We start from the raw sequence: 25,746 nt of genomic DNA, 5'->3' as shown, positions 1-25,746 counted from the left end.
TTACCCATTAAAGATTCAAACAATTAAAATTAAAAAGAAACAAAAACAAAAACAAAACAAAAAGACATTGTAGTGGACTTGTAATTACCTTAGCTTTCCTGTGGATACGATATCGGACTCACCGAATTATACTACTTGTGGACAACCTGCTCTTGGGAGTGCAACAATCAAAGTGACAACAACATCGTAATAACATGTTACGTAATCAATTTAGCAATTAAAATCAATTATTTAACCATTTTTCATATTTTCTATATTTGCATGCAGTTGGATTACGTGTGAGAGAGTTGTATGCGATGGATGAAGATTTTAACGAGGTATTTGAAACATGTATGCATGGTGCACATGACAAATTTTATTTACATAATGGTTTCTTATATAGAGAAGATATATTGTGCATTCCTAAGTCATCGATTCGTGAGTTACTTGTTAGGGAGGCGCATGGGGGTGGTTTGATTGACACTTTGGTGAGGTTAAATGAAACGTCTACTATTCGTTTTCTTAAAACGTGCTAGAAATTTTTTTTTTTCAAACCTCACATAGCATTCGGCCGAACCATAAAATATTTTTCACATCATTTTAAAATAAATCAACCAACTACAATTTCAAAACCATTGGAAATAGTTTAGCATAAAATTTGCCAACATTTTACTAATCATAAAAATACCATTTGAAAAGTATAGCCCGTACTATAACCTCTCACAACCACTCATAAATAAATCATCGTAAAAATATCTTAAACGCCACTTAAAATCATAAATAATAACTAGTGCAGAAAACTAGCGTCGGTCCTCGTGTTATGTGCACCTTCAGTCCAGCAAAGTCAACCATCAAGACCTCCATAAACATTATTATCATAATCACCTACATCAATCACACCTAGTGAGTCTAACGACTAAACACACCATAATCTTGATAACAAGTAATACATATACAGATTACAAGCAACAGTGAAAAATACTTGAACTTAAAATATCGTTTTCATGAAGATGTATAAACTTTAAAACAATACAATTTTCATAAGCATTTTCATGATGCATAAACAAAAACATTTCCATAATGATGCATCAACTTTAAACATAAATTTTCATAAACTTTTCATAAACATTTTCGTAAACCTTTTCATATCATCCTCAACATATTCATATGAACATGCATATAAACCTCAACGTTTTCCTTTTCCTCATTTCATAACATAAATCATTTCATCATGATCATACACATTTTCTTTTTCCTTTGTTGAATTCAGATCGTTAATTGTGACTTTCATCAATCCTCAAAAATTCGATGAATCCATCTACATGTAACCACAGTACTGGGCGGCGGGGGACATCAACGACACTCTCACAGGTCAACTGAGCCCCGACGATCGTATTTCCATTCGATGAGGATAGACTTACCCCTGGACGAAAAATTTCACGTTTTGATATTTTCTTAATTTCATTGATTCTAACATGTCCCAAATAATTATTTAAGCCTACATGAATTTTTCCATATTTTTATTTTGCCTAAATCGAGGCCTTTTAATTTAATCTGTAAATAAGACGTATTAATGCGCTTTAATCCCGAATTAAACCAAACCTTAATATAAAATTTCCAAATTAAAAACATAGACTTATTATAATTATTTGAGCTTAAATATAATTTTCCTTTTTTTTGTAAAGCATAAAACTAGTCTTATCAATTAATTCGTTAATTAGCGTTTCGTGCGGCGATTAAATCCCGAATAAATCAAAAACTCAATATTTTGACCCCAAATTTTTAATATAACCTTTTTATGATTTATTCTACCCTTCCAAGTCATGAGTCACCGCCGTGGACCCATGGATTCATTTTTAGCTTTATTATTATTGTTTTTGACCCTTTATCGAACACACCGAGCTATCTCCTAATTTACTCGAGCCACGCCCGACCAATCTCAAGCCAAACCCGAGCCAACCGATCTAGGCACACCCTTTAGCAACCCTGACCCATAAAACCTAACCCTAGCTCATGCCCAAGAAGTGACCCTAGGACTCCTCTATGTCACGCCCCGTGTCCGAAGCGATGGTGACATCTGGCATTGTTTAACAATTATATTGAAAACAATAAAGCCTCGTATCAAATCAAACCAGTCTTTTTCATAAATAAAGTATTTTCTTACAATGACAATGAAATAAATACATCAGAGTTGCGAAATGCGGAAAACTAGACAAAAGGGATAAATTGGTTCTTGATCATCGTTCACCAACCCCAGAAAGCTTCCTGCTCCTCCTCATTTATTTGCTCTTCATTTTTATCTGAAATTTGTAAGGGGTGAGTGTTTTGGAAAACACTCAGCAAGTGGGGGTCGATCGATTCCAAGATACATATAGAACTTAATCTTTCAAAATTTCTTTTAACATGCTTTCAAAATTTATACTCTTATCTTAACAAGACGGAAACGAACCGAATAAAAGACGGAACTTATCAAATGATTCAGAACAGAACAGAAACAATTCAGATCATTTCGGAACAGACAAAACACAACAATGTTACTTCTCATATTCATGGTCAAATTGTCCCCAATATGTTAGTCTTCTAAGGGGTGAGGCCAGAGCATGGTTTTATACCCACCAATGGGGGCCAGAACAGAACATGGTTTTATACCAACCAATGGGAGCCAGAACAGAACTACAATTCTCGTCCCATTTCAATTTCGAATTGTAATAGTGCAAACCGAATTCGGAAGTCACAGACAGAACTTTTCAGATATTCAGATTTCAGAGTTTTCATACTGACACAGCATAATCAAGAAGTTCGAAGCACAGAAGAGAACACATAATCGATCGTAATTTTAAATGGAACAGGTTATTATTTTTGAAAAAAAGGACACACCAACTTGCATGTCACGTTATTTATATCAATGTTTCAAAATACAAACGAAGTACATAACAAAAACCCCTTTACTTATCTTGAAGGTAGAACCAAATTTATTTGCAAATTTTGGCACCTTGCCTCTCGAAATTTCTGCAGCACCTCGACGTATCTTTCACAAATACTGTCTTTACTCGGACAGCACCTCGGCACCGGATGGAAACTCTGGAAGGCACAAAATCTTCCCTTCCTTTTCTTCCTTTACTTCGGCCGAATGGTTTAGGGAGGAGGGGAGAGAGGACCGAAATTTTAGAGGTCTTGGTGCTGTGTCTTCTCTCAACCAAATGACTAGTATTTATAGGCACAAAAAGACTCTCCACCTTGCCACCTTCATGGCCGAATTCTTGGCCATCAAGAAAGGCTTGAATGTGATTAATTTTCGACAAAAATTCCATGTGCTCTTCCAAATTCCAAGACTAGTTATAATGATGGGTTCAAAGTTTCATGCATTCCTCAAGTTCTAAAATGATCATCCAAACTCCCATGCATATTAAGTTTGTCTTAACTCCTAGCTCCTTCATTGATTATTTCTTGCATAATTAATTTGTCCAAACATTTAGCTCATCCCTTAGCTCCCTTTTTGGTCTTGTTAGGACAAGCTCGGTTGAGCTTCTTCGAGATGACAGATCGAGTCGTTGAGCTGGGGTTTTTCTCCTCCCGTGACAATACTTCGATGGATGTGGTTACTTGTAGTTTGGCTTCTCGTTGAGTTAATTTTCGAGCTTTGAAGCTATTTCTTCGAGTTAAGTTAGCTGAAATTTGATTCGCCTTGGATCGTAAAATCTCGAGATCTCACATCCCTCCCTCCTTATTGAAAGTTTCGTCCTCGAAACTTGTATTAGCTTGATCATTCGAATTGGTGAGGGTATTGTGACCGCATCTTCTCCTCGAGTTCCCAAGTTGCCTCTCTTTCAGTATGATTTGACCATTTTACCTTGACATAAGGTACTGTCCGATTTCTCAACACTTGGTCTCTTGAGTCCACTATTCGAGTAGGGACTTCTTCGTATTTGAGTTCTTCGTTGAGGTTTACTTCAATCATTAGTGGTGTAACTTTGAGTACGTGACTAGGGTCTGAGACATACTTCCTCAACTGTGAGATGTGGAAAACATTATGTATTCTGGGCATATCAGGCGGTAAAGCTTGACGGTAGGCTAAAGTTCCCACCTTCTCCAGTATCTCAAACGATCCCACATATCTTGGGTTCAACTTTCCGGACTTACTGAACCGAACTACTCCTTTCATAGGAGAGACTTTGACGTAAGCTTTTTCACCAACTTCTAATTCCAACGGTCTCCTATTCAAATCTGCCCAGCTCTTCTGTCTATCCTCGGCTGCCTTGAGTCTTTCTTTGATTATAGCGACCTTGTCAATGGACATTTGAAAAAGTTCTGGTCCAGTAACAGCCTTTTCTCCGACCTCGTCCCAATATAGGGGCGACCTACACTTTCTTCCATACAAAGCTTCATACGGAGCCATCTCGATGCTACTGTGATAGCTGTTGTTGTAGGCGAATTCGATTAGGGGTAACTGTTCACTCCAATTTCCAGAAAAATCCAGCGCACATGCCCTCAGCATATCCTCGAGGGTTTGAATTGTCCTTTCGGTTTGGCCATCAGTCTGAGGATAGGCTGTGCTGAGAGTAACCTTGGTTCCCATCGCCTTTTGAAAACTTTTCCAGAACTTTGATACAAATCTTGGATCTCTGTCAGATAATATACTTGCTAGAACCCCATGTAGTCTTACTATATTGTCCATATACAAAGTAGCTAACTTATCCAGGTTGTAAGTCATTCGTACCGGCAAGAAATGTGCAGACTTGGTCAATCTATCAACGATTACCCAGATTCCATCGTGCCCTTGCCTTGATTTCGGTAGCCCTACTACGAAATCCATGGAGATGTCATCCCACTTCCATTTTTGTATTTTTAATGGTTGTAGAAGTCCTCCAGGTCGTTGATGTTCTGCCTTGACTTCTTGACAGGTTAGGCACTTGGAAACAAAGACGGCTACGTATTTCTTCATTCTTTTCCACCAGTAGTTGTTCTTCAGGTCTCTGTACATTTTGGTGCTTCCTGGATGTACTGAAAATCTCGATTTATGTGCCTCGGTCATTACTTCTTCTCGAATTCCATCGACATCGGGCACATACAATCGCCCTCTCATCCAAAGGATACCATTCTCATCAATTTGAAATTCTGTAAGTTTTCCTCCTTGGATATGTTCTTTAATTTTAAGGAGAGAGGTGTCTTGAATTTGCTTCAATTTAATGGTTTCTCGAAGTCCTGGTTGTGCTGATAGTGAAGATAAGTTTACCTTTCCAAAATTTCTTCGACTAATGCATCTGCCACCTTATTCGCTTTGCCTGGATGATAGTTGATTACTAAATCATAGTCTTTCAGAAGTTCCATCCATCTTCTTTGCCTCATATTTAACTCTTTTTGAGTGAAGATGTACTTGAGGCTCTGGTGATCCGTAAATACTTCACATTTTACCCCATAAAGATAGTGCCTCCAGATTTTGAGTGCAAACACAACCGCAACTAATTCCAGGTCGTGAGTTGGGTAATTTTTCTCATACGACTTTAATTGCCGTGAGGCATAAGCAATTACCTTACCTTCTTGCATTAGTACACACCCTAGCCCTTCTTTTGAAGCATCACTATATACTGTGAAGTCCTTGCCATCTTCAGGGAGGATTAATACTGGTGTAGTTGCGAGTTTTGTTTTCAGGGTTTCAAAACTCTCTTCACATGCTTCATTCCAAATGAACTTTCAGTTCTTCTGAGTAAGTTTGGTAAGAGGAATGGCAATTGACGAAAATCCTTCCACGAACTTCTTATAATAGCCAGCTAAACCAAGAAAACTCCTTACTTCAGTTACTGTCTTTGGTTGTGGCCAATCCTTGATTGCCTCTACCTTCTTTGGGTCCACTGACACCCCAAATTCAGCAATTAGATGTCCTAGGAATGCCACACTTTTTAACCAAAATTCACACTTCTTGAATTTGGCATATAGTTCCTTTTATCTCAGTGTTTGCAACGTGATACGCAAATGTTCTCGGTGTTCTTCCCACTTGGTGAGTATACCAAGATATCATCTATAAAAGCAACCACAAACCTGTCGAGGTACGGTTTGAACACTCGATTCATCAGATCCATGAATGCTGCAGGAGCATTTGTTAAACCAAAATGCATTACTGTAAATTCGTAATGTCCATATCTTGTCCTAAAAGCAGTTTTAGGGATATCCTCAGTTTTGACTTTCATTTGATGATAACCAGATCTTAGATCGAGTTTTGAGAAAACTTTGGCTCCCTTTAGCTGATCAAAATGATCGTCTATTCTCGGGAGTGGGTACCTATTCTTTATGGTGATCTTGTTTAACTCCCGGTAGTCAATACATAGCATCATACTCCCGTCCTTTTCTTAATGAATAGTATTGGGGCTCCCCACGAGGATGCACTGGGACGAATCTGCTTCTTGTCCAGTAATTCCTGAAGTTGCTCCTTTAACTCTTTCAATTCGGCTGGAGCCATTCGGTATGGTGCCTTTGAGATTGGTGCAGCACCAGGGACCAAATTAATTTCGAATTCCACTTCCCTAACGGGTATCTCACCCGATAATTCCTCGGGAAAAACATCTGGAAAATCCTGAACAATTGGAATATCTTCCAACTTTGGGACTTCTTCTCCCTTGATCTCAGTGATCATTGCCAGATAGATTTCTTCTCCTCATTTTATGGCCTTCCACGCTTGTGAGGCGGATAACAGAGATTTCCTTTCCCTGGATTTTCCGTGGTATATGACTTCTTCTTTAGTCGAAGTCTGAAGCCTAATTTATTTCTTTTGACAGTCCACTATGGCATGGTTTTTAGCTAACCAGTCCATTCCAAGAATGATGTCAAACTAAACTATATTGAGTTGAATCAATTCTACTTCAAAAGTTTGTTCGCTGATACAAATTTTACACTTTCGATACACTTTGTGTGTCTCAATTATTTTACTCGCCGGTGTTGCCACTCTTAATGGTTCACTAAGAGTATCATGCAGGCATTTCATTGAGTAAGATAGTACCTGCTACCACTTCATTGGTGTTATCAGCTTCTTCTTGGGTGATTACATATACCCGTGCATTGGTTTTGTTTTCATTTTGCTTGCTGGGCCCCGTTCCTTTGTCATTGTTCTCTGGACAATCTTTAATCCTATGACCCACCTTTCCGCATTTAAAATAAGCGCCTGTCTTCCGATCACATTCTCCAACATGCTTCTGTCGACATGTATCGCACCACTTCCCTTCCTTTTTGCCAGTATTGCCTGAATTTCCTTTGTAAGGCCTTCCTGAATAATTTGGCTTCTTAAACATGGGACCATTTTGAGTGGATTGGTTGACCATTGGTCGTTTGTTCTTATTTTCTTCCTCTCCGCGTTTGATATCTGTTTCGGCGCTCATTGCAGCACCCATCAAATCTGCAAAACTATTTGGTTTGAACACTGCCAAAGCTGACTGAATTCTGATGTTGAGTGCCCTTTTAAAACGATGCATTTTAGTGTTTCATCAGACATGATCGTTGGGACATAGGTTCCTAGATCATTGAACCATGAAGTGTATTCCATCACCTTCACGTCCGGTGTCTGTCTGAAGTTTTCGAATTCGTTCAACTTCTGTAGACGAAATTCTGCTGGGTAGTATTGTTTCAAAAATTCTCTTTTGAAAATCTGCCATGTGATTTCTTCTTCTTCAGCTAGAGATGGTGACACAGTTTCCCACCATTTCCTAGCTCGTTCTTCCAAAAATGGTGTTACAACTTCCACTCTCAGTTCTTGAGGTATTTCCAGTAAATGCAGTTGTGTTTCGATATTCTTCAGCCAGTTGTGGCTGACTTCCGGGTCCGGGTTCCCATCGAAGGTTGGAACTCGATTCTTTCTCAGAGATTCATAATGGTATTTAATTCCATGAGTTTGTGGTGCTTGGGGTGGTTGGATTGCGTTAGCCAATGGGTTCATGAATCCTTGCAATGTCGCGGCTACGATAGTAGTTATCGCCATCATGTCTTCTTGACTGAGATTCACTATTGGTGGTAGTGGATTTTCATTTTGGTTGGCACCACGAGGGTTACGGTTGTTTAGGGGTGGTCTGCCTGCCATATCCTATAAACATGTAATTTATTAATTTGTTTGTCACAATATTTAATCAAAGAAATAATATCATTAATTTGAAAAATTTTCATACAACCAAAAGTTTCTAATAAATGATTAATCAGATTGTTCTGATTACAATTAATATTTAATCTAGAGTTCTCTCCCTACTCGTCTATAACTTCACCGTCTCCTTCTGCTTCATTAATTTCTTCTTCCACGGGGTCTTCTTCTAGTTGTTCCATGAGTTCTTCCATGTTCACCATTTCATTTTGTAGGTGTTCGATGTGATTCTGCAATTGAGTGTTGTGGTGGCCAAGGTTATTTACTTGTTCCTGAAGCTCCTGTATTGTTGATTGGCTTACTTTCTCATCGATTTCTTGATCCTCGATTCGTTCTTCAAGACGGCGCTGTGTTTTGAGAAGGCTGTTATCCCGGATTTGGAGTGTAAGAATCATATCCTGAGCTTTGTTTAACTCTTGCTTGGTGATCTCGTGTCGACGCTCCGACTCTAGATGATAGGCAGCATAACGTCTAATGCCCTCGCGTAGTTTCTTTTCTTCCTCTCTGGCTTCACGAAGATCCTCCATCATGCATACGTTATTCCCATCCAGCTGGTAGTTGTCTCTCTCAGGTTTTTCATTTTTTTCTTTCAGTGTTTTAATTTCTGTCTCCTTTTCCTGAAGTTGTTTTTGAAGTTCATTTATAATGCTTTGAAGGTCCATGTTTGTTTTCCTATAAAGATAAAAACACAATTTTATTGATAGTATACTCATCCAATTTTTTAAATATGCAATAAGATAATAGAAAGTTTCATTTAAAAAAATAATTCAGTACATAATATTTTCTTAATCATAATTTCATTACAATCCAAACATTTTTATTATAATCTTGATATTAATCGAGTCTATCATCTCTCCTCCGTCGTTGTCGCTGTCACTGTCACTGTCGTCATCGGCCACCTCCATCGGTGCTTCTTCCTCTTCCTCCATGTTCTCTATTACCAGGTGCAAGTAGTTGTTCTGATCTTGGAGTCTGTCCATAGTGCCATGGAGCTTTGAGATGTACCGCTCTTGCTTGGCGCTGAAATCTTCCTGACGCTGACTAGCCTGAGTAGCGCGCTCTCTCTCTTTCTCAACTCTTTCCAGCAGATACTTGTTTAGTGAAGCTAAGCTCGCAATGCGAGCCGAATCAGTTTGTATCTGTAGAAGTTGGCTCTCAGCCAAGTCCAAGTGATGAGTCAATCGCTGCACGTCAGTCTCAAGTATGTGTCTAATCTCACCAAGCTCCAGCTTCTCCAATCTTTCCGTGGCCAGTTGTGCTTTCAAGGTCACTATCTCCCTAGCTTGATTATCGATGGTAAGCTGACGCATACGAAGGGCAGCCTGTGCGCGCGTACGTGGAGCAGCCATGTCCTAGGATAAAATCGAAGTAAAATATCAGAATCGTATAAAGGATAGAAAGGCACAAATAATAGAACAAAGTTGACGTGGAAAATTTTCGATACTAAGAGTTGCGAAACGATTGAAGGGATAGATTTTGGAAGTTGATCGAAAATTTAGGGAACAAATGAAAGTTGGATTCATATTGGGGTACACTAGGCTTTTGCCAAAATTTGACTTCGCCAAATTTTGTCTATCAAAATCCCAGCGGGATTATGAACCTGGCAGCTCTGATACCACTTAAATGTCACGCCCCGTGTCCGAAGCGATGGTGACATCCAGCATTGTTTAACAATTTTATTGAAAACAATAAAGCCTCGTATCAAATCAAACCAGTCTTTTTCATAAATAAAGTATTGTCTTACAATGACAATGAAATAAATACATCAGAGTTGCGAAATGTGGAAAACTAAACAGAAGGGATAAATTGGTTCTTGATCTTGATCATCGTTCACCAACCCCAGAAAGCTTCCTGCTCCTCCTCATTTATTTGTTCTTCATTTTTATCTAAAATTTGTAAGGGGTGAGTGTTTCCCAGCAAGTGGGGGTCGATCGATTCCAAGATACATATAGAACTTAATCTTTGAAAATTTCCTTTAACATTCTTTCAAAATTTATACTCTTATCTTAACCAGACGGAAACGAACCGAATAAAAGACGGAACTTATCAAATGATTCAGAACAGAACAGAAACAATTCAGATCATTTTAGAACAGACAAAACACAACACTGTTACTCATCTCATATTCATGGTCAAATTGTCCCCAATATGTTAGTCCTCTAAGAGGTGAGGCCAGAGCATGGTTTTATACCCACCAATGGGGGACAGAACAGAACATGGTTTTATACCCACCAATGGGGGCCAGAACAGAACTACAATTCTCGTCTCATTTCAATTTCGAATTGTAATTGTGCAAACCGAATTCGGAAGTCACAGACAGAACTTTTCAGATATTCAGATTTCAGAGTTTTCATACTGACACATCAGAATCAAGAAGTTCGAAGCACAGAAGAGAACACATAATCGATCGTAATTTTAAATGGAACAGGTTATTATTTTTGAAAAAAAAGACACACCAACTTGCATGTCACGTTATTTATATCAATGTTACAAAATACAAACGAAGTACATAACAAAAGGCCCCTTACTTATCTTGAAGGTAGAACCAAATTTATTTGCAAACTTTGGCACCTTGCCTCTCGAAATTTCTGCAGCACCTTGACGTATCTTTCACAAATACTGTCTTTACTCCGACAGCACCTCGGCACAGGATGGCAACTCTGGACGGCACAAAATCTTCCCTTCCTTTTCTTCCTTTACTTCGGCCGAATGGTTTACGGAGGAGGGGAGAGAGGACCGAAATTTTAGAGGTCTTGGTGGTGTGTCTTCTCTCAACCAAATGACTAGTATTAATAGGCACAAAAAGACTCTCCACCTTGCCACCCCCTTGGCCGAATTCTTGGCCATCAAGAAAGGCTTGAATGTGATTAATTGTCGACCAAAATTCCATGTGCTCTTCCAAATTCAAAGACTAGTTATAATGATGGGTTCAAAGTTTCATGCATTCCTCAAGTTCTAGAATGATCATCCAAACTCCCATGCATATTAAGTTTGTCTTAACTCCTAGCTCCTTCATTGATTATTTCTTGCATAATTAATTTGTCCAAACCTGTAGCTCCTCCCTTAGCTCCCTTTTTGGTCTTGTTAGGACAAGCTCGGTTGAGCTTCTTCGAGCTGACAGATCAAGTCGTTGAGCTGGGGTTTTTCTCCTCCCGTGACAATACTTCGATGGATGTGGTTACTTGTAGTTTGGCTTCCCGTTGAGTTAATCTCCGAGCTTTGAAGCTATTTCTTCGAGTTAAGTTAGCTGAAATTTGATTCGCCTTGGATCTTAAAATCTCGGGTTCTCACACTCTAGCTATCTAACCACTGATCACCCACGACCCTTACTGACCCTAGACCACTCCCAGCCCGTGCCCCTAAGCCACGCACGAAGCACTGAACCGAGACAACAACCTACACGCGTTTATGGTGCTCCAACGCTTCTCACTTTCCTCTCGAGCCAGTAGCCACCCAAGCTGCCCCAACCCCTACCCAAACCCTAGTGCACCCTCGTGGGACCTAAGGACCTAGCCCAGCCCAGCCCAAACCCCCTGGCCGAGCTCTTTCTTCCCCGCACCAGCAAAACCTGTGCTGCTCCTACTTGCTCTCGGGTGGAGTCCTTCTTGGTAAGGACTCCTCCCAGCCCCTGGTTTTTGAGTCCTAGTGTGGCTAAGACTCTTCCCTAACTCATACCATGACCCAGCCCTGACCCCAGACGAGCCATGCAAGGCCTAGCCTCTTATTCCCCAAAAACCGAGCCCTCACAGCACGCAACACCATGTTTCGGTTCCAGCTTCACGTTTATGTTTTTGTACAGCGTTTTGTTGCTTTTGTGTGTGATTCTAGACCTTTAAACTTGTGTAAATACATGCTTATTCATGTTTTACTTCATGGCAGCCCCTTAAACATCATATAAACATGATTTAAATCCAATAACAAAGGTTTAAACGCAAGCATAAGCATAGTTACGAAATTTTGAATTGTGTGACTTGTTTTCATGCAAAAATTCCTTAAATAAAATACTATGGTGTGATAGATATTTGAAGAAAAGAAATATGGCGTGCTTTTGCGTTTTAAACGCAAGAAAAATCGTTGACGATTGCGAAAAAAGGCGACGAACGACCGTGGCTTGATTTTCCCTTGAAACTTTTGAATTCTCCCTTGATGAGTATTAGGTGTGTGCCGTGTAGAATTTTTGGAAGAAAGAGTTTGATTTGCAAAGGGGGTGTGGGATGTGAGTTATAATTTAGTTTGGAGTTAATTTGTATTTTAAATAGTAATTAAAAAGGATAATGGTAGCTTAGGCCCATTAACAATGTTAATTAGGCCCATTTAGCCCATTAGTGTTTAATTAAAATATTTAAAAATAATTTTGTTTAAGTAAGTTTGTGAATTTGTTAGCCGGGATTCCAATAAGTTTGTATTTTTGTTGAAAAACCAACACCAATAAAAATTACGTCCCGACATATAATATCATCTCAAAACCCCATATTTTAAAAAAATAGAAAAAACATAACCCTTAATTTAAATAATAAAAAAAAATTATTTAATAAAAAATTTTCTATTTTACAGCTCTCGGTCTCCGTTCTTCGATCGCAACTGCAATAACCTTTAAAAAACCATGTAGAAAAATATATTTTAAACATGTCAATATGCACAACATAATTAATTCATGTAATTAAAACATTTAATTGAAATACAAGAGATTTAATAACTTTCGCGCATGTGGTTTGCATGAATTTTTAAATTTTCGGGGCGTTACAATCTTCCCCCCTTAAATTGAATTTCGTCCTCGAAATTCGCTTATCCTTAATAATCAAAAGTTTAGACTTTGTTCTAGTATCCCAAAAATACACGCATCCGCTGCGCTACTCTAATAAAATACTAAATCTAAGGGTGTCTTTATGTCTCTTTGATACTGAATAAATATTCCTTTTAAATCCTTATTTGCGAATTGTAACTTAAAAAGACCCATGGTGACTTAGTTGCTATGCTATTATAACCTTGAATTTCAAATTTCCTTAAAATTCCCAATATAAAAAGATGGATGACCATATTTATCGTATATTATTTTCCTTATTTTATAACCAGAATGTTCGTTAACCTATTAACCTTTACCCTTAAAATCCCAAACATGCCTACTGACGCTTAGATTTTCAAGCCTAATATCGATTCATCTTATAATGCCTTTAATTAACATTCCCTATAACTATATAACAAAGATTTCCTAAGGTTCTAAATATTCTTACAAGTCTAAATCATAAAAAAAATTCCTATCAATTAAACCATAAAATTAACTCTTATTGCTAAATTAGTCCCCAATTTCCTTTACAATTGCAAAATAAATTCTTAATTTCCCCAAAAAATATCCTAATTGGTCCTTAATTTCAAAAATCCTACGATTAACCCATAAGTTTTTGGCGTTCTTAATTTTCTTCTACGGGTTTCTCATGAAAAAATTTCGATAAATTTAACTTATTTACCCAAAAATCAATTCGTATAACCAATCTTACCTTTCATCAAACTTAAAAATCTCGTTTTACACATTTTCTTACTTCCAAAGATAATCGCAGTCTTCGAATCATTATTACTTATGAGTAATTCCCAAAAATTAATTCAACTAGTAACCACGAATCATAAATATTTTCTTAGAAAAGCTTCGAGTCCCAAAGACATTCATAATATTCATAATTAATTTATAACCCAAAAATTAGAATGTCAATACTAAAACCCAAAAATCAACATATTCCAATTCCACCACAAATCCAACATGCATTGAAATCAAATAACTTCTTAATTCATATCGTATCACGTATAAAAATTCTAGATCATATAAATCATATATTATCATAAAGCTGTTAAACATGTGACGTAAACATATAATTCATTTAATCATGCAGGTAACAATATATAAATCATATAAAGCATATAAACTTACAAATTTGAGGCTTGAAGACTGATCTTTCCGGCGCTTATGGTGACACAACCCTTTACAGGACCTTTTCTCTGATACCAACTGAAACGTCTGCTATTCGTTTCCTTAAAACGAGCAAGAAATTTTTTTTTTCAAACCTCACATAGCATTCGCCCGAACCATAAAATATTTTTCACATCATTTTAAAATAAATCAACCAATTACAATTTGAAAACCAACGGAAATAGTTTAGCATAAAATTTGCCAACATTTTGCTAATCATAAAAATACCATTTAAAAAGTATAGCACATACTATAACCTCTCACAACCACTCATAAATAAATTATCGTAAAAATACCTTAAACATCACTTAAAATCATAACTAGTGCGAAAAACTAGCTTCGGTCCTCGGGTTATGTGCACCTTCAGTCCAACAAAGTCAACTATCAAGACCTCCATAAACATTATTATCATAATCACATGCATCAATCACACCTAGTGAGTCTAACGACTCAACGCACCATAATCTTGATAACAAGTAATACATATACAGATCACAAGCAACAGTGAAAAGTACTTGTACTTAAAATATCGTTTTCATGAAGATGTATAAACTTTAAAAAAATACTATTTTCATAAACATTTTCATGATGCATAAACAAAAACATTTCCATAAAGATGCTTCAACTTTAAACATAAAATTTTCATAAACTTTTCATAAACATTTTCGTAAACCTGTTCATATCATCCTCAACATATTCAAATGAACATGCATAACATAAACCTCAAAATTTTCCTTTTCTTCATTTCATAATATAAATCTTTTCATCATGATCATAAACATTTTTCTTTTCCTCTGTTGAATTCAGATCGTTAATTGTGACATTCCTCAATCCTCAAAAATTAGATGGATCCATCTACATGTAACCACAGTACTGGGCGATGGGAGACATCAGCGACACTCTCACCTGTCAACTGAGCCATGGCCTATCCTCATCGAATGGAAATTTGATCGTCGGGGCTCCCTCTGGGGCCTTTTCCCATAAATGGGCTCCCTCTGGATCCTTCTCCCCTCACGACATTCCCACTCTTATCCTCATATCTTCAATGGTGTCAATGAAAATACGATCGTCGGGCTCCCATTAGGATCATAACCCACACGATATCTCCAACATAACATCATTATAGTCACAATTACATCACTTCCTTCAATGTTTTACATTTCCATCACTTTATAAAAATCATGCATTTAATATCCTTTTCCTTTTTAAAACAAGCATGCAACATTTCTTTTAACATTCCTCATAAAAATCCATAAACATTTTAACATATTAAAAATCCATAAACATTTAAAATGATATTTTAAAATCAAAACATTTAAAATAACATTTTGACATATTAAATCATAAACATATAAAATTCCCTAAACATTTAAAATAATCATTTTAACTTATAAAATTCCATAAACATCCATAATCAATGAAAATAATCATATTGTCACATAAAACAGCATTCAGGGCACTGCCATGAAGTTTATTAATTTCTAGGTGTAAAATGACTGTTTTACTCCTGGACGTAAAATTTAACGTTTTTGATATTTTCTTAATTTCATTAACTCTAACATGTCCCAAATAATTATTTAAGCCTACATGAATTTTTCCATATTTTTATTTAGCTTAAATCGAGGTCTTTTAATTTAATCTGTAAATAAGACGTATTACTGCGTTTTAATCCGGAATTAAACCAAACCTTAATATAAAATTCTCAAATTAAAAACTTAGGCTTGTAATAATTATTTGAGCTTAAATATAATTTTCAATAATTTTATAAAGCATAAAACTAGGCTTTTAAATTAATTTGTTAATTAGCGTTTCATGCGGCGATTAAATCACGAATAATTCCAAAACTCAATATTTTGACCCCAAATTTTTAACATAACCTTTTTATAATTTATTCTACCGTTCCAAGTCATGATCCACCACCGTGGACCTATGGATTCATTTTTAGCTTTATTTTTTTTGTTTTTGACCCTTTATCGAACACACCGAGCCATCTCCTAATTTACTCGAGCCATGCCCAAGCCACCTCGAGCCAAACCCAAGCCAACCCATACAGGCACCCTCTTGAGCAACCCTGACCCATAAAACCTAATCCTAGCTCACGCCCAAGCCCTGCAACCGAGCCACAAAAAGCTGCAAGTGTGCCCTTCCTTGCCCAAAACTCCTAGTGACCCTAGGACTCCTCTAGCCATCTAACCACTGATCACCCACAACCCTTACTGACCCTAGACCATCCCCAGACCCGAGCCACCCACAGCACGTGCCCCTGAGCCACGCACGAAGCACTGAACTGAGACAACAAACTACACGCGTTTATGTTGCTCCAGCCCATGCCCAGACCCTAGTGCACCATCATGGGACCCTAAGGACCTAGCATAGCCCAGCCCAAACCCCCTGGCCGGGCTCCTTTCTTCCCTGCACCAGCTAACCCTGCGCTGCTTCTACTTGCTCTCATGTGGAGTCATTATTGGTAAGGACTCCTCCCAGCCCCTGGTTTTCGAGTCCTAGCGTGGCTAAGACTCTTCCCCGACTCATACCATGACCCAGCCCTGACCTAGATGAGCCATGCAAGGCTTAGCCTCTTATTCCCCAAAAACCGAGCCCTCATAGCACACAACACCATGTTTCGGTTCCAGCTTCACGTTTCTGTTTTTGTGCAGCGTTTTGTTACTTTTTTGTGTGATTCTAGACCTTTAAACTTGTGGAAATACATGCTTATTCATATCCTATTTCATGGAAGCCCCTTAAACATCATATAAACATGATTTGAATCCAATAACAAAGGTTTAAACGCAAGCATGAGCATAGTTACGAAATTGTGAATTGTTTGACTTGTTTTCATGCAAAAATTCATTAAATAAAATTCTATGGTGTGATAGATGTTTGAAGGAAAGAAATATGGCGTGCCTCTACGTTTTAAACGCACGAAAAACCGTTGAAGATTGCGAAGAACGGAGACGAACGACCGTGGATTGATTTTCCATTGAAAATTTTGAATTCTCCCTTGATGAATATTAGGTGTGTGCCGTGTAGAATTTTTCGAAGTAATAGTTTGATTTGCAAAAGGGGTGTGGGGCGTGAGTTATGACTTAGTTTGGGGTTAATTTGTACTTTAAAAAGTAATTAAAAAGGCTAATGCTAGCTTAGGTCTATTAACAATGTTAATTAGACACATTTACCCCATTAGTGTTTAACTAAAATATTTAAAAATAACTTTGTTTAAATAAGTTTGTGAATTTGGTAGCCGGGTTGCCCATAAGTTCGTATTTTTGTTGAAAAATCAACACCGATAAAAATTATGTCCGGGCGTTTAAAATCACCTCAAAACCCTATATTTTCAAAAAAATCAGAAAAAGCATCACCCTTAATTTAAATAATTAAAAATAATTATTTAATAAAAACATTTTCTATTTTTCAGCCCTCAGTCTCCGTTCCTCGATCGCAACTCGAACAACCTTTAAAAATAAATTTTTAATGCAATTATGTAGAAAAATATTTTAAACATGTCAATATGCTCAACATAATTAATTCATGCAATTAAAACAATTTATTGAAATACAAGAGAATATAATAACTTGCGCGCATGTGGTTTGCGTGGACCTTTAAATTTTCGGGGCGTTACACTAAAACTTTGAGTTCTTTGCATGAAAATTTTTATTGGCCACATATGAAACGTGATATTGAGCGTGTTTGTCAAAAGTGAATAACCATGTAGACAAGATAAGTCTAGAACACAACCACATTGATTGTATACACCACTGCTTGTCCCTATTGAACCTTAGATTGATATATCTATGGATTTTGTTTTGGGTTTGCCTAGGACTAAGAAGGGGAGGGACTCAATATTTGTTGTTGTTGATAGATTCTCTAAAATGGCGCATTTTATTGCTTGTCATAAAACTGATGATGCATCTAACATTGCGGACTTGTTCTTTAGAGAAGTCGTTAGGTAGCATGGCATGCCTAGGACTATTGTTTCTGATCCTGATGTTATGTTTTTGAGTTATTTCTGGAAAACGTTATGGGCTAAACTTGGCACTAAATTATTGTTTTCTACGACTCGTCGTCCTCAAACTGATGGGCAAACTGAGGTTGTTAATAGGACGTTAGGGACTTTATTACGTGCTATTCTTAAAAAGAACTTGAAGAATTGGGAAGAATGTTTACCATTTGTTGAGTTTGCTTACAATCGTAGTGTGCATTCTACTACAAATTATTAGTCATTTGAAATTATGTATGGTTTTAATCCTTTAACTCTATTGGATTTGATGTCTCTACATGTGAGTGAAAGGTTAAACATGGAGGGCAAAATGAAGGCTGAATTTGTTAGAAGTTTGCATGAGAAGGTTAAGGCCAACATAGAGAAGAAAAATTAACAATATGCGAAGCAAGCCAACAAGGGAAATAAGAAGGTGGTATTTGAGAAGGTTGATTGGGTGTGGCTACACTTGTGGAAGGAAAGGTTCCCCGAGAAGAGACGCCCGAAGCTACTAATTAGGGGTGATGGAGCATTTCATATCTTTGAGATGATCAATGACAACGCCTACAAACTCTATCTGCCAGGTGAGTATAATGTGAGTTCTAATTTTAATGTTAGTGATCTTTCGTTGTTTGATGTAGGTGATGAACAAGATTTGAGGACCAATCTTTTTCAAGAAGGGGAGGATGATGGATCATGGTAGGTCAAGCTCCGAAGAAAGCATGGGACTCGTTAGAGTTGCCGAAGGGACCAATCACAAGGGGATGCCTGAAGAGGTTCAAGGAAGCGGTCAAACTTTACCGCCTCTGCGCCTTGTACTGCTCAAGAGGTGAATTCCAGGGAGTTCCGTGCTAGGGCGGCCAAACTTTAACGCCCCAGCGCCCTTTCGCGATAGGGCGACCAAATATTACCGCCCCAGTGCCACACACACTGTACAAGCCGCAGAATTCCAGAACTCTCCACGCTAGGGCGGTCCAACTTCACCACCCCAGCGCGCCGCACCTGAAAAAAATATCTTGTTTCCTAGTTTAGAGTCCAAATTATTTGGCAACCAGAATTTTGAGTCTCTTTTGTTATTTAAACATATTTGCACAAAAATTTGGAGGACTTTTTGATTTTTATTCGTTGATATAATTTGATTGTTCTTGAGTTTTCCCTCAAACAATAAAAAAGCTTTTTGCTTTGTATTAAAAATCAAACTTATCAAAGTTTATGCTTTGTGGCGTTTGTCGATCGTTCTTACGCGGATTGTCAAAAGCGAGTTCTTTGAAGGTTCGTTCGAATGTCAATTGTTTTCTTGTGATTATTTGTTGCTAAGATTTTTCATAGTTTAGAGTGAATATCACACAATACTTGATTCAAAAGGTCTGGACAACACAACATGAATCCCTTTTAATGTTATTGAAATGAGGGCGCGGTTCGATTAATCGTGTTTGTTTTTCGTTCGTACAAGGATTCACATCAGAGCTTGCTTCAACTTGTCAAAACTATCTTGGCACACGGATCCCCATACAAACTTTGCATTCTTCTTTGTCAAGGCGGTCATGGATACCGCAATAGATGAGAATCCTTGAATGAACTTTCGATAATAGTCAGCTAGACCCAAGAAACTTTGGATCTCGGTTACGCTCTTCGGTACTTGCCACTCTCTCACTGCCTCTACTTTACTCGGATCAACTTCCACTCCATCACCAGAAATGATGTGGCCTAAGAATGTCACTCTATCAAGCCAAAACTCACACTTGCTGAACTTTGCAAACTACTTCCTATCTTGCAGTACTTGTAGTGCTGTTCTCAAATGCCGACCATGCTCCTCTTTATTCTTTGAATAGATCAAAATATCATCAATGAAGACTATGACGAATTGATCTAGATACGACTGAAATACTCGATTCATGAGATCCATGAAGATCGCTGGCGCATTGGTCAACCCAAATGGCATGACCATAAACTCGTAGTGCCCATATCTAGTCCTAAGCGTTGTCTTATGAACATCGGACTCTTTCACTTTCAACTGATGGTATCCAGAACGAAGATCAATCTTCGAGAATATCGATGCTCCTTGCAATTGATCAAATAAATCTTCAATTCTTGGTAGAGGATATTTATTCTTCATAGTGACTCTATTCAGCTCTCGATAATCAATACTGAGTTCATACTACCATCCTTCTTTTTCACAAACAATACTGGAACACCCCACGGAGAAAAACTAGGGCGAATAAAACCCTTGTCTAGCAATTCTTGGATTTGATCTTTTAATTCTTCCATTTCAGCGGGTGCTAGACGATAAGGTGTTTTAGAAATGTGTACTGTACCCGGCATCAACTCAATAGAAAACTCCACCTCACGGTCAGGTGGAATGTCAGAAACGTCCTCATGAGAGACACTAGAAAAGTCTCTGACAATACTAACATCCTCTAGCTTATGACTGATAGGAGCATGTGCTGTAGTGACACATGCTAGAAAAGCTTGGCATCCTCGCCTTATAAGTTTCCTCGCACATAGACAAGAGATAATGTGTGGTATTTACTTGTTCCTCGAAGCCTCAAAGACAAAAGATTTCCCACTTGGCGGTCGAATAGTCATTGATCTCTGACAAAAATCTATCGAACCTCCATTCGCTGATAACCAATCCATACCAAGTATGATGTCAAATTCAGGCATAGGGAGTACGATATGATCTGCCCGAACCACATCTTTATGAAAATGAAGCTCCAGATTCTTCACAATAATAGACGTGATAATTTGATCACCGGAAGGAATAGAAACTTTGCAACTCAATCCCATATCTTCAGGAATAATATTTAGTCGCTTGACGAAAGTTTCAGATATCAAAAAATCTGTAGCTCCCGAATCTAGCAGTGCATAGGTAGCTACACCTAGAATGATTATCCTTCTTGAGGCGAAAACGCCTTTTAAATCTTTTCATGTTGAAACTTAAGGAATTTCTATCATTATTTTACCAAAGTTACATGAAGATTACGCGTTGAACCTTAGCATTTCATGAAATTTGCATTTTAGTCCCCCAAAATTTTTCAAAAATTTCTTACGACCCTTTAAATTTCGGAAATTTCAATTTCGATCCCTTGAATTTCGGATATTTCACTTTTGGTCCTTACATTTTTGGAAAATTAAATTTTAGCCCCTTTTGGTAAATTTCAATTTGGTCCTTCAAATTTTAAAAAATTACAATTTGGTCCTCAAATTTTTCGAAAGTTTTCACTCTTGCACCAAAAGTTTCGGAAATTGCTTATTAGTCCCTCCAAATTTTCAAAAATTCCTAATAATGCCCTTGGTTTTGATTTTTTTTCTCCATTTTTTGCTATAAAACTTTTATTTAAAATTATTACATCCTTTACATAAATTAAGACTAAAAAATCAAGTCCAATCTCTGTGGTTTCCATCATCATCTCTTAATTCCAACAAAGGTAGAGCAATCAACCTAATTTCCACTAGGTTATTCTTGATCTCAATTTCAAATCTCATAACCAATTTAACATTTCATGCAATGGAAGCAATATGAAAACGTTAAATAATTGGGTTACCGATAATGACGGTCGTGTCTGGCTCTTCTTCGGCTTCTTCGGCATGCATAACATAAGCTCTTCCCACTTTGGGTGCATTTTTCTTTGTGGTGGTTTTGGTGGTCCTGGCTTCTTCACTTGTCCTTGGGGCATTTTCTGCCCTTGAGGTCTAGGAGGACCCATGTATGACTTCTTATTCGGCTGAGAATTCTGCTCGTGCTGTTGTCTTTTGCGTTGCATTTCAAAATCAATATCTTTCAATGCTTTCTCGGCCTGATATGCATAGGTAGTGGCAGCAGCATAATCCACTGGACGCATCATCATCACATCGCGACGGATGGTAGGCCGAATTCCATCCATGAAGTGCCTCATCTTTTCAGCAGGATCTCTCACAATGAGGGGAAAAAAGTGACAACCCCTCTCAAACTCCCTCACAAACTCAGCCACAGTCGTGTCCCCCTGATGAAGACTCATAAAATTCCTCTTCAGTCGTCCTCAAACATTAGCAGTGAAGTATTTCTCATAGAAAATCTCCTTAAATCGAACCCATGTAAGTGTGGCCAAGTCAATCCCAAGCTCTGCACCTTCCCACCAAAAGGAAGCATCATCTCTGAACATGTAAGTGGCATACTTAACTCTTTCAGCATCTCCCATATTTAAATAAAGGAAGTGAATCTCGAGAGATCGAATCCATCCCTCAGAAGCAAAAGGGTCGGTAGTACGAGAAAACTCCCTCGGACCGAGCCTCCGAAACTGATAGTAAATATCATGATGTGGTCTAGGAGAATGCTGAAACTGCTGCTCGAAAAAACGTGCCATTCCCTCCAATGCGCGAGTATCAGCATCCCCCTTAGGAGGTCGGGGTGCATTCTCTTGACGTTCTTCAGTATTCTCGGCTTGATTATGAGTATTAGTTACACGTCTAGGAGGCATTGTATCTGGACATTTTCCAAATTCTAAATGTAACTAACATGCATTTAAATCTAAGTTTTCTAATCATGCAACATATATTAATCCCTTTTGAGCAACTTTAAGCATATAAAAAATATAATCTCAAAAAGCTATTAAACACGTGACGTAAATATATAATTCATGTAATCATGCAGGCATTATCATAAAGATCATATAAAGCATTTTAAACTTACAGATTAAGGCTTGACGACTGAGCTTCCCGGCACTGACGGTTGCACAACCCTTTAAAGGAACATTGCTCTGATACCAACTCAAACGTCTACTACTCGTTTTGCTTAAAAAGAACTAGAATTTTTTTTACCCAAATAGTTTCGGCCGAATTTAAATATACATATGTATATACTTTAAAATATTTTGACATCATTTTAAAAATAAAACAACCAACTATATTTGAAAATTCGAAAGAAAGAGTTCAAAACGTAAAATTTTCAAACGTTTTACCCATCCTAAATTAGCAATATTTCAAAAATAAAGTCAACTCTAACAACCTCTCAAAAACCACTCAAAAGCATAATAAAAGTCGTAAAAATCTTTAACATAAACTTTAAATCATAACTTCGGAAAAAAACTACCGTTGGTCCTCGGTTTATGTGCACATTCAGTCCAGGAAGATCAACCATCAAGATCTGCACTAACATCAGCTTCATGCTCACCTGCATCAATCACACCTAGTGAGTCGAAAGACTCAGCAAACCATAATCTTGATAACAAATAATACGTATACAATCGCATACAGCAGTGGAAATACTTTTACTTAAAATAAAATTTCATAATCATGCATAAACTTAAATATTTTCATACCATCATAAACATATTCATTTTTATCATATACATATACGTTTCTTTTCGTTAAATTCAGATCGTTAATTGTGACTTTCGTATTAGCTGAAGGTCGATGGATGCATCTACATATTACCACAGTACTGGGCGGCAAGGACATCAGCGACTCTATCACCCGTCAACTGAGCCTTGGCCTTACATATAATCGTATCATCATATTCGTATCATCGTATTAGTCACAATTAATTCAATTCCTTCAACATTTCATATTTTCATCACTTTAAAAAAATTAAACATGCGTAAATCATTTTTCTTTTAAACCAAGCAAGCAACATATCTTTTAGCGTTAATGATACATCATAAAATTTAATAAACCTTTAAAATAATCATATTAACATATAATACATCATTCAGGGCACTGCCACGGCGTTTACTATTTTTAGATGTTGAATGATTGTTTTACCCTAGACGTAAAATTTCTCGATTTTGACTTTTTCTCACTTTCATTCACTCTAGACCATCCCAAATAATTATTTAAGCTTAAATTAAATTTCTCATATTTTTATTTAGCTTAAATTCGAGGTTTTTTTTATTTCTTTCGTGATTAATAATTCGTAGTGCATTTTAGTCCCGAATTAATTTCAAACTTTATTATAAAATTCTCAAATTTTAAACAAAGACTTTTCATATTAAAATTACCCACGTGAATCATGATTCGACCTCCATCGAACCATGTTCGCCCTTAGCCAAGGAAACACTAAAAACCAATCCCTAAACCAAACCCTTGAGCCAACTCTCGGTTTCATCGAGCCCAGCCCGAGCCACGTTGAGCCAACTCATGACCAGACCTCCCTTAGACCCTATCAAACACACTGGACCCCTAGGATTTAGCCCTAACCTTCACCGAAGCCCCCAGCACAAGACACGTGATGCGGGAACCTAGAAGCAACAAACTAGGACTCTTCGAAACCTAAGTAGGACCCTTAACCTCGAGCCAAAACCGAGCCCAGCCCCACATGAACCCTCTCAGGACCATAACAAACCTATCCTAGAACCCTGACCCCAGCCGCGAGCTTCCCTCCACGCTGCTGTTCCTCGGGTGCCTTTTGGAAGAGTCCTAGTTCTCTTGGACTCTTCCCTAGCTGAATAGCTTGTGCTCTAGCGTGGCTAGGACTCCTCCACAGACCCAACCACGTCCCAGCCCAACCCTGGTCAAGCCCTGGCCGAGCCATGCACCGCGGCTCCCTCATAATCGAACTGTTGCGATCACACATGCAATATTTTGTTAGCTTGGTTCCATGACCCGTGCAGCCTACGTCTTTGTGTCTATGGACTCTTAAATTGATATAAAAATGTTCCATCTTGGTCCTTAATCATGGCAGCCCCTTCACGCAATTAAATATCAAGATTTGGGACAAAAATGATACCTTATTCATCCATGAATGCATAAAAACGAAAATATTCTAAAAAGAAAAATGTTTTTCATGCAAACAATAATTAAATACATATTAGGGTGTGATAGATGAGAAAAGAAAAGAATTATGGCGTGCCTTTGCGTATATTACGCACGAAAATACATTGACGATATGAAGAAAGACGACGAACGAATTTGGCTGAATTTTCCTCAAGAAAACCGATGCTTTTCCTCTTGAAAAATTGTGTGTCGTGTGTTTGAGGGGTGCTAGGAGTCTTGTGAGGTTTAGGGGAGATGGGGCGTGTGTTTTAAAGGTTTTGGGATAGGATTTTGGGCTTACTTCTTTGATAATAAAACTTGTATGTAAGCTTGGGCCCACTAGCATGCTATAATAGGCCCAATAAGCCAAATAGTGCATTTAAAAATTATTTCGTTTCGGAAAGTTCGTGAAATTTTTAGCCAAGTTGTCAAAAAGTAATTATTTTTGATGAAAATCGAATACCGATAAAAATTACGTCTCGTCGTTTAAAATCACCTCAAAACTCCTTATTTTCAAAAATCACAAAAAGCATCAACCTTATTTTAAGTATTCATTTTTCAGCCCTCGGTCTCCGTTCCTCGATCGCATTTCAAATAATCTTTAAAAATACAGTTTTATGCAATCAAGCAGAAAACTAATTTAAGACCATATAAACATACCAAACATAATCAATTTAAGCAATTAAAATCGTTTAATTAACTATTTTCCATTTTTCGTTGATTTGCATGCAGTTGGTTTACGTCATCTTATTTTTTAACCTTANGATCGATCACCAACACTATTAGATCCATGTGAGCCAGACATAGATCCAGGCCCAAAACCTAGGTGAATGCAGAGATGTAAATGCAACTAATTTCAAGAGCTTCCAATATATTACGTGTCTTCATCTTGTGCATCGGGTCCACCATCTTTCAATATTGATCTCCCACTATTACTAATAATTACATTTAACTAGCCATGATACATAAGAGATACATCTCATGGGG

The sequence above is a fragment of the Primulina huaijiensis genome, chromosome 4 (genome assembly GCF_012295235.1).
Source record: "Primulina huaijiensis isolate GDHJ02 chromosome 4, ASM1229523v2, whole genome shotgun sequence".
In the NCBI taxonomy this organism is placed as follows: Eukaryota; Viridiplantae; Streptophyta; class Magnoliopsida; order Lamiales; family Gesneriaceae; genus Primulina; species Primulina huaijiensis.
The sequence above is the reverse complement of the archived record's forward strand: the minus strand, read 5'-3'. Positions refer to the sequence as shown.